This window comes from Petromyzon marinus, chromosome 72 (genome assembly GCF_048934315.1).
Source record: "Petromyzon marinus isolate PM22_M1 ecotype Great Lakes invasive population chromosome 72, UKy_Petmar_22M1.pri1.0, whole genome shotgun sequence".
Taxonomy (NCBI): Eukaryota; Metazoa; Chordata; class Hyperoartia; order Petromyzontiformes; family Petromyzontidae; genus Petromyzon; species Petromyzon marinus.
In genome coordinates this window covers 8,383,960-8,397,997 of record NC_133738.1, presented here as the reverse complement: position 1 = coordinate 8,397,997, position 14,038 = coordinate 8,383,960, and the positions used below count along the sequence as shown (strand labels likewise).

General features: G+C 49.5%; 1 protein-coding gene across 1 annotated transcript in view; it reads right to left on the bottom strand.

The window, feature by feature from the left end:
* Positions 1-13,623, bottom strand: part of LOC116957334 (uncharacterized) — a 29,578-nt gene extending 15,955 nt beyond the window's left edge. The window contains exons 1-2 of the mRNA XM_032979431.2: positions 13,431-13,623; positions 2,096-2,177 (exon numbers count right to left, since the gene is read on the bottom strand). The gene's annotated coding sequence lies outside the window, so the exon portion shown is untranslated. The remainder of the gene's footprint in view (positions 1-2,095; positions 2,178-13,430) is intronic.
* Positions 13,624-14,038: the final 415 nt, after the last annotated feature.

The following is a 14,038-nucleotide window of genomic DNA, read 5'->3' as shown; positions in this document are numbered from 1 at the left end:
CGGACTCCTGGAGAGAGGATTAACAGAGTTTAGAATACCAGAGTGCAGATTTTCAGACCATGGATTACTGGAGCACAAATTACTACAGCATGGACTAGCTGAGCAAGGACTACTTGAGCATGCAGTTTGTATGCATGCATTTTCAACTTATTTCGCACCGTACATATCGAACCGTACTAATGGAAGGTGTGGGGGAAGGACGATAAACTAAACACACAAGGCAAATACCTTCATGTCTCTGCAGATATCTGGAAGTAGAATATTCACCAGAACAGATTTCCAGGCAACTGGTGTTGGTTTCAGTGTACCCGGTCATGATACACGTTACGTAATTTTTCTACCAGTTTTGTGTCAGGCTTCTATCCATGATAACCGAGACATCTAGCTGGGCTACCGCCGGCTACATCAAGAGCGGCATGTTCTGCATGACTGTTCGAGGTGGAAAGCGCTTGTGGTGGTTTTTGGATGAATTTGATCGGAGCCTCCAATGATGAAAAATGCCTCCGATAAAATGTGATGAACTTGTTAGAACTTAGGCAATCAGAGGTTTTTCCCCTGTGCAGAAAGGGGCAATGTCATCCGCAGACACGAACTTGCGGGATTATGTACATAAGAGATCACACACATATATACTAGGGGTTGTTCGGGAGCGCCTGCGACGCCCCTCACAACCATTTACGGCCTTCGGCCAGGAAAGTCACGAAAAAAATTGCACACGAATGACACATTCACGCAAGTACCCGATGCTCCATTTTGAAGTTTTACAATGAAACATCTTTGAATTGTATTGTTTTGAATTAATTTGATTTCTTCATTAAAAGCTTGTAACATTTTACATCTGGAAGACTTCATTGAAAACGACATTGTGTGAATTTTCTCTTGTCGTTAAGTAGATGGCCTTGCTGGGGGTTCGGTTCCATGCAGACTTTCACCTGTTTGGGATTGCGGGATCAAGATAAGGTGACAGAGCTGGCCGTGCGAGAAGACCGCCATCTGCAGATCGATTCCAACATAATCGAACGTCTGTCCCTGCGCCTCCGTCGTTCATGCAGGGGGCGCGTAGGTTTGCAGCGCCCCCTGCATGAAAACGACGGAAAGTGTAACGTTCATCACAGATAGATAAGGTTGTGCGCTTATATAAGAGTATAACTATGTCATTACCCGCACCTCCGATTAGCACGATTGGTCTCGTATGGTGCGAAAGAAGTTTGACATACATACACTGTTCAGAAGTGGCATGAGGGGGCTAGGTTGCAAACAACAGCAACGGCAGACGTCTCCCGCAGCGGTGTGTGGGACGTGTGGGGTGAATGTTAGGAAACATGCAATGAAGGCAGTGGTGCAAGAAAGTGGTGGTGATGGTGAAAAGGCAATCGGGCCACCACGAAAGCCTTTGGCGGTGAACAGGCAAAGGAAAGGTGTCATTATACCACTGCTACTACAAATACATCGCCACCAGTCAACATCACCCTCACTACCACTAACATAATGACTCATAATAAAGGTTTTTGGGTTAGAGTTATTATAAATGTGCCGCAACCCTCCACCACCCGACACGGCCGATGACTCAAAGGCGCGAGGGGACACCACGGACAAGACAACAGCCAGCTGGTGAGGAGCCAACGCCAAATTCCACCCCCCCCCCCCCACCGCCACACCAAGCTCTGCATTACGTGTGAAGGTGTTACTGGTTCAGGTATTGAGTGACTGCACATGTGAAGGAGGAGACCAGAGGATCTGGAAGAAAAAAAATCACTGCGTGTGAGGGGTTTGAAGAGTGAGAAATATTACTGTTGTGTTGTTTTGGTGGTTGTGGTGGCTGTGCTGTGTTGGTGTGATGAGGTTGTTATTGTGATATTTATGTTGTAGTGTTTTTGTTGTAGGGTTGAGGTTGATGTATGGTTTTTTTGCTGTGGTGGTGTTGTGTTTGTTGTGTTGTGGTGGTGTTGTGTGTGTGGCTGTAGTTGTTTTTGAGGTTGCATGTATGTTTTGTGGTTGTTGTTGTGTTATGTGGTTGTTGTTTGGTTGTATTGGTGTGGTTGTTGTTGTGTGGTTGTGGTTGTTGTTGTGGTGTTGTTGTTGTTGTTGTTGTCACCGTCTCCACCCGCCTCCGGCTCCACCTCCAGCTCCACCTCCAGCTCCACCTCAACCTCAGCTGAAGCCCCGGCACCACTTGGCTCCAGAGAGACACGCGGACAAAGAGACACCAACTCTAACAGACACACGAGGACACGGGGCGGTCAAGGGAGACACTGTGAGGTCTAGATAGGCACTGTGGAGACATTGCGGAGACATGGGGAGACACTGGGGCGATAAACGGACACACTGGGATATGAAGGGAGATAGTTCACATGGTGGAGCCTAAACGGACTGAGAGTGGTTTTTGGCAGATGCAACTCATGAAATCATGGGGCTTCTGTGCAACTGAACAATGGTGCTTGTCAGGAGAAACAAACCATGGATCATCTCCTGGATGGCCTGTAGCCCCACAATGCACTCCTCAAGATTTGACATTGCCAACACCAGAAGCGGTGGCCTTTGCAGCATATTGGAGAGAGACTATACAGGTTGGATAGGAGACAAGAAGAAGAAAATAATATACCTAGATACAGGGAGACACTGAGAGGAATGAATAAATATGTGGAGACACCAGAAGACATGACTGGGAGACTGAGATACCATGGGAGACATGGGGATACACGGATAAACAACGACAAATACATGGAGAAGCAGGGACATAGAGAAACCAAAGGAAGAAACTTGGATACTAAAACTATACTATTTCTATTTAACCAGGTAATACCTACTGAGCTATGTAGCTCTTTTTCAGAAACGACCTGGCCAAATTATAGCTCAACAAAGTTACTTATCATGTGGAAATGTATAGCAGCCAAATACATGTTTCTAATTGTGGAGGGAAAAACTGGAGGACCTGCAGGCGTCAGGGTTGAGATTGAACCCACGACCTCCTCTATAGCAGGCAATGTAGTTAACATCTCCTAGCTACCGCGGCGCCCAAGGAGACGCGAAGACACATGCTCTATGGCTCTCACCCGTGCCCCCCTCTTCTCTCTTGACAGAACCACCCCACTGCAAGTGGAGCGAATTTTCCTTCCCCCCCTCCCCTTTCTCCTCCTCCTTGACGCAGAAACCCAGAGCCCCACGGGGCATGCGCAGCATGCTGTCTCTATCAGCCTTAACCGAGCACCGTTCGCAGAGACCATCAGCAAACGGGGGAAAGAAAGGTGTAAGTGCCTAGCCTTCATGACTACGACCTTCACAAGTCTTAGTGGGCTAAAACAAGAGGCACATTTTTTTTGTTTCTGTGTACGTGTGTGGGTGTGTGTACGTGTGTGGGGGTATGTGTGTGTGTGTACGTGATCGGCTCCAGTTTAACAGCAGAGGTCTCAGTCCGAATCAGTCGAGCGGCAATATCTTTCCATCGGTTGCGTAACGCTGTGTGGAAGCTACCTGGTCTGTCGCTCCGCACTAAGCTTCAGGTCTTCTCGGCCACGGTCAATCCCTCCCTTCTCTACGCTTGCGAAACGTGGACCCCCCTAATGGAACATCTTCACCGATTAAAAACATTTAGGCTAGCCTGCCTACGATCCATCCTGGGTTTAACCAGGCTGGATTGTGTGAGCTCACAAATCCTTGAAAGATCTGGGCAAGGTCCAATCGGTGAACTCCTCCGGCAGGCAAGGCTGCGTTGGCTGGGTCATGTAGCCCGCATGCCCAGCCACCACATGCCAAAACGGCTTTTATTCGGCCGGATCAAGGGGGCTAAACGGGCGCGGCACGGACTAGAGAAGAGATGGAGTGATGTGGTACAGGAGGACGTGGAGCTGAGTGGACTTGCCGATGACTGGTACCAGCGGTGTCAAGATCGGCTTCTGTGCAGGAGGCTCGTGAAGGACGCTACTGGGCAGTTGGAGGTAGTCGCCCTCCAACAACAACGGAGGGCGGAGGAGCGACGCTCACAACAACAAGCGGAGCGCCGGGTGGCTAAAGCACAGCAGGTTGGCACAGTAGGGGGCACAGGTGGTGCATCAGCCAGTCATCTCAGTCATCTTAGTCAGTCGACCCGTGGCACTTGGGTTTGCCCCGTGACCTCCTGCCCGCGTGCGTTCGACACTTCACGTGGCCTCAAGGTGCACATGGCCTGGTACAAGCGTCGTGGTGACGTCACCGCCACTTAGTGGCGAGTGGCGGTTGTTGTTGTTGTGTGTACGTGTGCGAGTATCTATGTGTGCGAGTATGTATGTGAGTGTGTAAGTATGCGAGTGTGTGTATGTGTACGAGTATATGTATAGGGGGGAGTGGTGGCATAGCGGTTAGCGCGCTGCGCTACAAACCCGGCGACCCGAATTCGATTATCGCTTACGGCCACCAAGACCAGTGACGATTATCTGAACCGGTTATGGCCCTCCTTTAGATCGACTCAGCCTCAAATGAGGACCTGGTGTGGTGTATAAACATCACCACTGAGGAGACAAAGGCGGCCGGGCGTGGTGTTGACCACCCACCCCCTCGTGTGCTGTGCCGGCCTTCGTAGTTGCAACTCGCTAACAGCACTTTCCCAGTCTGTTAAGGCTATACAGGGGATCTTTGTGTGTACGTGTGCGTGTACATTTTTGTGAGTGTACGTGTGTGTACGTGTGCATGTGTATTTGTGCGAGTGTGTATTTGTGCGAGTGTGTATATGTGTGTAGGCCTGAGCTCTTGGTTGTTCTTCGTGCTTTCGGAGTCCCTGACATGCTGCTCAAAATCCTTAAGGACCTTCATGATGGTGGGCAGGCCCAGGTAAAACTACGTGGCCGGGAGTCGGAGCCATTCCCTGTTCACTTTGGGATGCGACAATGATATTCTCTGGCTCCCACATTATTAAAAAAAAAAATTTGACCATGTAGTTTGAGAAGCCTTCCATGGCTGTACCGGAGGAATCTCCATCTGCTACAGATACAATGGGAGGCTTATCGATGCTCGGGTGCGGTCAAGGGATGGCTCCCTATTGGTCAACCATGTTATGTATGCCGATGATCTGGTGATTGCTGCTCAAAGGAGGAATTTGAGGCACTGCTGCTAGACCTGGAGCGTGCTACTAAGAGGTGTGGCCTTACCATCAGGGCCACCAAAATTAAGCACCTGCCTGGGTATTGTGCCATCAAACACTCCACCCCCTCAACTCCCCATTGGTGATGGGGCAGTTGTGGAGTGGAGATTTTTCCATACCTGGGCACTGTGCTTATGACAGCAGAGGTCTCACTCCATATCAATCGAGCGGCATTATCTTTTCATCGGCTGCGTAACGCTGTGTGGAAGCTACCTGGTCGGTCGCTCCACACGAAGCTCTGGGTCTTCTCGGCCACGGTCATGCCCTCTTTTCTTTCTGCTTGCAAAATGTGAACCCCCGTAATGAAACATCTTCCGCCAGTTTTAAACATTCAGGCTGGCCTGCCTGCGATCCATCCTCGGGTTAACCAGGCTGGATTGTGTGAGCTCACAAATCTTTGAAAGCTCTGGATAAAGTCTCATCGGTGAGCTCCCCCGGCAGGCAAGGCTGCATTGGCTGGGTCATGTAGCCTGCATGCCAGCCACCGCATACCTAAACAGCTTTTGTTCAGCCACATAGAAGGGGCTAAACAGACATGGCACAGGCGGGAGAAGAGATGGAATGATGTGGTACGAGAGGACATGGAGCTGAGTGGATTTGCCGATGACTGTTACTAGCAGTGTCAAGATCGGTCTCTGTGGAGGAGGTTCGTGAAGGACGCTACTGGGCAGTTGAAGGCAGTCACCCTCCAGCAAGAATGGAGGACAGAGCAGCGACGCTCACAACAATGAGCCGAGCGCCGGGCGGCAAAAACGCAGCGAGTTGGCACAGTGGTGGTCATCTCAGTCAGTCGACCCATGCCACCTGGGTCTGTCCCGTGACGTGACCTCCCGCCAGCGGGCGTTCGACACTTCCCGTGGCCTTAACGTGCACATAGCCTGGCAAAAGAGCCGTGGTGATGTCACCACCATTTAGTGGTGAATGGCGGTTGTTGTATATGTGAGTTTGTATATGTATGCGAATATGTGCGAGGGACTGGTAACCAGTATTAGAATCTGTATTTATAATATAGGAGGAATTAAATGAGCTATAAAGCTCTTTTTCACACATATCCGGTGGGGGCACGGGGTGAGAACGTTACAAAAACGCACTGCAAATACACGATCGGCGTGCAAAGTACAGGAAAGATAAACGAATGAATTTTAAAAAATATCGACTAATAAAACGAAACTATGTTTATTTTATTACCAGGTAAGGTCCACTGAGCTATTAGCTTTGTTGTGAGAAGCGATCTGGCCGTTACAAATGATAGCGCAACATAGTGGCTTATCATCACATGGAAATTTATAGCAGCAAAATAATCCAAATCATCTGGACGCATGTTTCCAAATGTGGAGCAAAAAAAAATGTTCTATGTGAATATGTGCTGAGTGAATGCGTATTGAGTTAATTTGTTACATGAATGTGTGATGAGTGAATGCGTGATGAGTGAATGCGCGCTGTGTGAATGTGTGATGAGTGAATGCACGCTGTGTGAATGCATGCTGTGTGAATGCGTGCCGAGTGATGCGTGTTGTGTGAATGCGTGCCGAGTGATGCGTGTTGTGTGAAAGCGTGTTGTGTGAATGCGTGATGAGTGAATGCGTGATGAGTGAATGCGTGCTGTGTGAAAGCGTGATGAGTGATGCGTGCTTTGTGAATGTGTGATGTGTGAATGTGTGATGAGTGATGCGTGTTGTGTGAATGCGTGTTATGTGAATGCGTGTTATGTGAATGCGTGATGAGTGAATGCGTGCTGTGTGAATGCGTGCCGAGTGATGCGTGTTGCGTGAATGCATGATGAGTGATGCGTGCTGTGTGAATGCGTAATGAGTGAATGCATGTTGTGTGAATGCGTGATGAGTGATGCGTGCTGTGTGAATGCGTGATGAGTGAATGCGTGTTATGTGAATGTGTGATGAGTGATGCGTGCTGTGTGAATGCGTAATGAGTGATGCGTGTTGTGGGAATGCGTGTTGTGTGAATGCGTGTTGTGTGAATGCGTGATGAGTGATGCGTGTTGTGTGAATGCGTGTTGTGTGAATGCGTGTTGTGTGAACGCGTGATGAGGGAATGCGTGATGAGTGAATGCGTGTAGAGTGAATGCGTGCTGTGTGAATGCATGACGAGTGATGCATGTTGTGTGAATGCGTGATGAGTGAATGCGTGATGAGTGAATGCTTGCTGTGTGAAAGCGTGACGAGTGATGCGTGTTGTGTGAATGCGTGATGAGTGAAACGTCCTGTGTGAATGTGAGGAGTGAATGCGTGTTGTGTGAATGCGTGATGAGTGATGCGTGTTGGGTGAATGCGTGTTGTGTGAATGCGTGTTGTGTGAATGCGTGATGAGTGAATGCGTGATGAGTGAAAGCGTGATGAGTGAATGCGTGCTGTGTGAATGCGTGACGAGTGATGCGTGTTGTGTGAATGTGTGATGAGTGAGTGCGTGTTGAGTGATGCGTGCTGTGTGAATGCGTGATGAGTGAATGCGTGCTGTGTGAATGTGCTGAGTGAATGCGTGTGTGTGAATGCGTGATGAGTGATGCGTGTTGTGTGAATGCGTGTTGTGTGAATGCGTGATGAGTGAATGCGTGTTATGTGAAAGCGTGTTATGTGAATGCATGTTATGTGAATGCGTGATGAGTGAATGTGTGCTGTGTGAATGCGTGCCGAGTGATGCGTGTTGCGTGAATGCGTGATGAGTGATGAGTGCTGTGTGAATGCGTAATGAGTGAATGCGTGTTGTGTGAATGCGTGATGAGTGATGCGTGCTGTGTGAATGCGTAATGAGTGAATGCGTGTTGTGTGAATGCGTGATGAGTGATGCGTGCTGTGTGAATGAGTGATGAGTGAATGTGTGCTGCTCGAATGCGTGATGACTGATGCGTGCTGTGTGAATGCGTGATGAGTGATGCGTGTTGTGTGAATGCGTGTTGTGTGAATGCGTGTTGTGTGAATGTGTGTTGTGTGAATGCGTGATGAGTGAATGCGTGATGAGTGAATGCGTGATGAGTGAATGTGTGTAGAGTGAATGCGTGCTGTGTGAATGCGTGATGAGTGAATGCGTGATGAGTGAATGCGTGTTGTGTGAATGCGTGTAGAGTGAATGCGTGCTGTGTGAATGCGTGCCGAGTGATGCGTGGTGTGTGAATGCGTGATGAGTGAATGCCTGTTGAGTGATGTGTGCTGTGTGAATGCGTGATGAGTGAATGCATGCTGTGTGAATGCGTGATGAGTGATGCGTGCTGTGTGAATGTGTGATGAGTGAATGCGTGTTGTGTGAATGCGTGATGAGTGATGCGTGTTGTGTGAATGCGTGCCGAGTTATGCGTGTTGTGTGAATGCGTGGTGTGAATGCGTGATGAGTGAATGCGTGTTATGTGAATGCGTGATGAGTGAATGCGTGTAGAGTGAATGCGTGCTGTGTGAATGCGTGACGAGTGATGCGTGTTGTGTGAATGCGTGATGAGTGAATGCGTGATGAGTGATGTGTGCTGTGTGAATGCGTGACGAGTGATGCGTGTTGTGTGAATGCGTGATGAGTGAATGCGTGTTTAGTGATGCGTGCTGTGTGAATGCGTGCTGTGTGAATGCGTGTTGTGTGAATGCGTGTTGTGTGAATGCGTGATGAGTAAATGCGTGATGAGTGAATGCGTGTAGAGTGAATGCGTGGTGTGAATGCGTGACGAGTGATTCGTGTTGTGTGAATGCGTGATGAGTGAATACGTGTTGAGTTATGCGTGCTGTGTGAATGCGTGATGAGTGAATGCGTGCTGAGTGAATGCGTGATGAGTGATGCGTGCTGTGTGAATGTGATGAGTGAATGCGTGTTGTGTGAATGCGTGATTAGTGATGCGTGTTGTGTGAATGCGTGTTGTGTGAATGCGTGATGAGTGAATGCGTGTTATGTAAATGCGTGTTATGTTGTGCGTGCTGTGTGAATGTGTGCTGAGTGATGCGTGTTGTGTGAATGCGTGCGGAGTGAATGCGTGCTGCTCGAATGCGTGATGAGTGAATGCGTGCTGTGTGAATGCGTGCTGAGTGAATGCGTGCTGCTCGAATGCGTGCTGAGTGAATGCGTGCCATGTGGATGTGTGCTGAGTGAATGCGTGCTGCTCGAATGCGTGCTGAGTGAATGCATGCTGTGTGAATGCGTGACGAGTGATGCATGTTGTGTGAATGCGTGATGAGTGAATGCGTGATGAGTGAATGCGTCCTGTGTGAAAGCGTGACGAGTGATGCGTGTTGTGTGAATCGTGATGAGTGAATGCGTGTTGAGTGACACGTGCTGTGTGAATGCGTGATGAGTGAATGTGTGCTGTGTGAATGCGTGTTGTGTGAACGCGTGTTGTGTGAATGCGTGATGAGTGAATGCGTGTAGAGTGAATGCGTGTAGAGTGAATGCGTGCTGTGTGAATGCGTGACGAGTGATGCGTGTTGTGTGAATGTGTGATGAGTGAGTACGTGTTGAGTGATGCGTGCTGTGTGAATGCGTGATGAGTGAATGCGTGCTGTGTGAATGCGTGATGAGTGATGCGTACTGTGTGAATGTGATGAGTGAATGCGTGTGTGTGAATGCGTGATGAGTGATGCGTGTTGTGTGAATGCGTGTTGTGTGAATGCGTGATGAGTGAATGCGTGTTGAGTGACACGTGCTGTGTGAATGCGTGATGAGTGAATGCGTGCTGTGTGAATGCGTGATGAGTGATACGTGCTGTGTGAATGTGAGGAGTGAATGCGTGTTGTGTGAATGCGTGATGAGTGATGCGTGTTGTGTGAATGCGTGTTGTGTGAACGCGTGTTGTGTGAATGCGTGATGAGTGAATGCGTGATGAGTGAATGCGTGTAGAGTGAATGCGTGCTGTGTGAATGCGTGACGAGTGATGCGTGTTGTGTGAATGCGTGATGAGTGAGTACGTGTTGAGTGATGCGTGCTGTGTGAATGCGTGATGAGTGAATGCGTGCTGTGTGAATGCGTGATGAGTGATACGTACTGTGTGAATGTGATGAGTGAATGCGTATGTGTGAATGCGTGATGAGTGATGCGTGTTGTGTGAATGCGTGTTGTGTGAATGCGTGATGAGTGAATGCATGTTATGTGAAAGCGTGTTATGTGAATGCATGTTATGTGAATGCGTGATGAGTGAATGCGTGCTGTGTGAATGCGTGCCAAGTGATGCGTGTTGCGTGAATGCGTGATGAGTGATGCGTGCTGTGTGAATGCGTAATGAGTGAATGCGTGTTGTGTGAATGCGTGATGAGTGATGCGTGCTGTGTGAATGCGTGATGAGTGAATGCGTGTTGTGTGAATGCGTGATGAGTGATGCGTGCTGTGTGAATGCGTGATGAGTGAATGTGTGCTGCTCGAATGCGTGATGAATGATGCGTGCTGTGTGAATGCGTGATGAGTGATGCATGTTGTGTGAATGCGTGTTGTTTGAATGCGTGTTGTGTGAATGCAAATTGTGTGAATGCGTGATGAGTGATGCGTGTTGTGTGAATTTGCGTTGTGTGAATGCGTGTTGTGTGAATGCAAGATGAGTGAATGCGTGATGAGTGAATGCGTGTAGAGTGAATGCGTGCCAAGTGATGCGTGGTGTGTGAATGCGTGATGAGTGAATGCCTGTTGAGTGATGTGTGCTGTGTGAATGCGTGATGAGTGAATGCATGCTGTGTGAATGCGTGATGAGTGATGTGTGCTGTGTGAATGTGTGATGAGTGAATGCGTGTTGTGTGAATGCGTGATGAGTGAATGCGCGCTGTGTGAATGCGTGCCGAGTGATGCGTGTTGAGTGATGCTTGCTGTGTGAATGCGTAATGAGTGAATGCGTGTTGTGTGAATGCGTGAATGCGTGATGAGTGAATGCGTGTAGAGTGAATGCGTGCTGTGTGAATGCGTGACGAGTGATGCGTGTTGTGTGAATGCGTGATGAGTGAATGCGTGTTGAGTGATGCGTGTTGTGTGAATGCGTGATGAGTGAATGCGTGTTTAGTGATGCGTGCTGTGTGAATGCGTGCTGTGTGAATGCGTGTTGTGTGAATGCGTGATGAGTGAATGCGTGTAGAGTGAATGCGTGGTGTGAATGCGTGACGAGTGATGCGTGTTGTGTGAATGCGTGATGAGTGAATGCGTGTTGAGTTATGCGTGATGTGTGAATGCGTGATGAGTGAATGCGTGCTGTGTGAATGCGTGATGAGTGCTGTGTGAATGTGATGAGTGAATGCGTGTTGTGTGAATGCGTGATGAGTGATGCGTGTTGTGTGAATGCTTGTTGTGTGAATGCGTGATGAGTGAATGCGTGTTATGTAAATGCGTGTTATGTGATGCGTGCTGTGTGAATGTGTGCTGAGTGATGCGTGTTGTGTGAATGCGTGCTGAGTGAATGCGTGCTGCTCGAATGCGTGATGAGTGAATGCGTGCTGTGTGAATGCGTGCTGAGTGAATGCGTGCTGCTCGAATGCGTGCTGAGTGAATGCGTGCCTTGTGAATGTGTGCTGAGTGAATGCGTGCTGCTCGAATGCGTGCTGAGTGAATGCATGCTGTGTGAATGCGTGACGAGTGATGCATGTTGTGTGAATGCGTGATGAGTGAATGCGTGATGAGTGAATGCGTGCTGTGTGAAAGCGTGACGAGTGATGCGTGTTGTGTGAATGCGTGATGAGTGAATGCGTGTTGAGTGACACGTGCTGTGTGAATGCGTGATGAGTGAATGCGTGCTGTGTGAATGCGTGATGAGTGATACGTGCTGTGTGAATGTGAGGAGTGAATGCGTGATGAGTGATGCGTGTTGTGTGAATGCGTGTTGTGTGAATGCGTGATGAGTGAATGCGTGATGAGTGAATGCGTGTAGAGTGAATGCGTGCTGTGTGAATGCGTGACGAGTGATGCGTGTTGTGTGAATGCGTGATGAGTGAGTGCGTGTTGAGTGATGCTTGCTGTGTGAATGTGTGATGAGTGAATACGTGCTGTGTGAATGCCTGATGAGTGATGCGTGCTGTGTGAATGTGATGAGTGAATGCGGGTGTGTGAATGCGTGATGAGTGATGCGTGTTGTGAATGCGTGTTGTGTCAATGCGTGATGAGTGAATGCATGTTATGTGAAAACGTGTTATGTGAATGCATGTTATGTGAATGCGTGATGAGTGAATGCGTGCTGTGTGAATGCGTGTCGAGTGATGCGTGTTGCGTGAATGTGATGAGTGAATGTGTGCTGCTCGAATGCGTGATGACTGATGCGTGCTGTGTGAATGCGTGATGAGTGATGCGTGTTGTGTGAATGCGTGTTGTTTGAATGCGTGTTGTGTGAATGCGAATTGTGTGAATGCGTGATGAGTGATGCGTGTTGTGTGAATGCGTGTTGTGTGAATGCGTGTTGTGTGAATGCGTGATGAGTGAATGCGTGATGAGTGAAAGCGTGTTGTGTAAATGCGTGTAGAGTGAATGCGTGCTGTGTGAATGCGTGCCGAGTGATGCGTGGTGTGTGAATGCGTGATGAATGAATGGCTGTTGAGTGATGTGTGCTGTGTGAATGCGTGATGAGTGAATGCATGCTGTGTGAATGCGTGATGAGTGATGCGTGCTGTGTGAATGTGTGATGAGTGAATGCGTGTTGTGTGAATGCGTGATGAGTGATGTGTGCTGTGTGAATGTGTGATGAGTGAATGCGTGTTGTGTGAATGCGTGGTGTGAATGCGTGATGAGTGATGCGTGCTGTGCGAATGTGTGATGAGTGAATGCGTGTTATGTGAATGCGTGATGAGTGATGCGTGTTGTGTGAATGCGTGCCGAGTGATGCGTGTTGTGTGAATGCGTGGTGTGAATGCGTGATGAGTGAATGCGTGTTATGTGAATGCGTGTTATGTGAATGCGTGATGAGTGAATGCGTGCTGTGTGAATGCATGCCGAGTGATGCGTGTTGAGTGATGCTTGCTGTGTGAATGCGTAATGAGTGAATGCGTGTTGTGTGAATGCGTGATGAGTGAATGCGTGTAGAGTGAATGCGTGCTGTGTGAATGCGTGACGAGTGATGCATGTTGTGTGAATGCGTGATGAGTGAATGCGTGTTGAGTGATGCGTGCTGTGTGAATGCGTGATGAGTGAATGCGTGTTGTGTGAATGCGTGACGAGTGATGCGTGTTGTGTGAATGCGTGATGAGTGAATGCGTGCTGTGTGAATGTGTGCTGAGTGAATGCGTGCTGTGTGAATGTGTGCTGAGTGAATGCGTGCTGTGTGAATGTGTGCTGAGTGAATGCGTGCTGTGTGAATGCGTGCTGTGTGAATGCGTGCTGAGTCAATGCGTGCTGTGTGAATGTGTGCTGTGTTGTAAAAGCCACGAACCTGGCGACCCGAGTTCGATTCCCGTTCAGCGATTATCCGAGCCGGTCCTGGACTGCCCGCCGGTGCCGACTCACGCCTCGAATGTGTAACCCTGGTAGCGGTGTGAAACAAATACTGAGAGAGACAAAGGCGGCCGGGCGGGCGTGGCGGTGGTGCTGGGCCACCCACACCGCCTCGTGTCGCCTTAATAGGCGCTCGCTAACAGCACTTTAACCCCAGCAGCCACGTGTGGGCTTCGTCTTTGTGCGCGAGTTTTGTTGGGGGGCAAAGCGCTGTTAGCGAGCGCCTATTAAGGCAACACGAGGCGGTGTGGGTGGCCCAGCACCACCGCCACGCCACGCCCGGCCGCCTTTGTCTCTCCCCAGTGACGATGTTTACTGCACACCGCCGCGCCACGTGCTCATTTTAGGCCGAGTCCACCTAGGGGAGGGCCCAGGAACTGTTCAGATGGACGCGAGCGGGAATCGAACTCTGATCACACACACACACGCGCGCGAAGGCTGCGTGTGTGTACGTAGAGTGCAGTGTCGGCGCTCGCTTGCGCAGAAACAACGGCGGCGATGACCGGGGGAGAGGCAAACTCCGGGCGCGGCAGCAGCGGGGGAGAG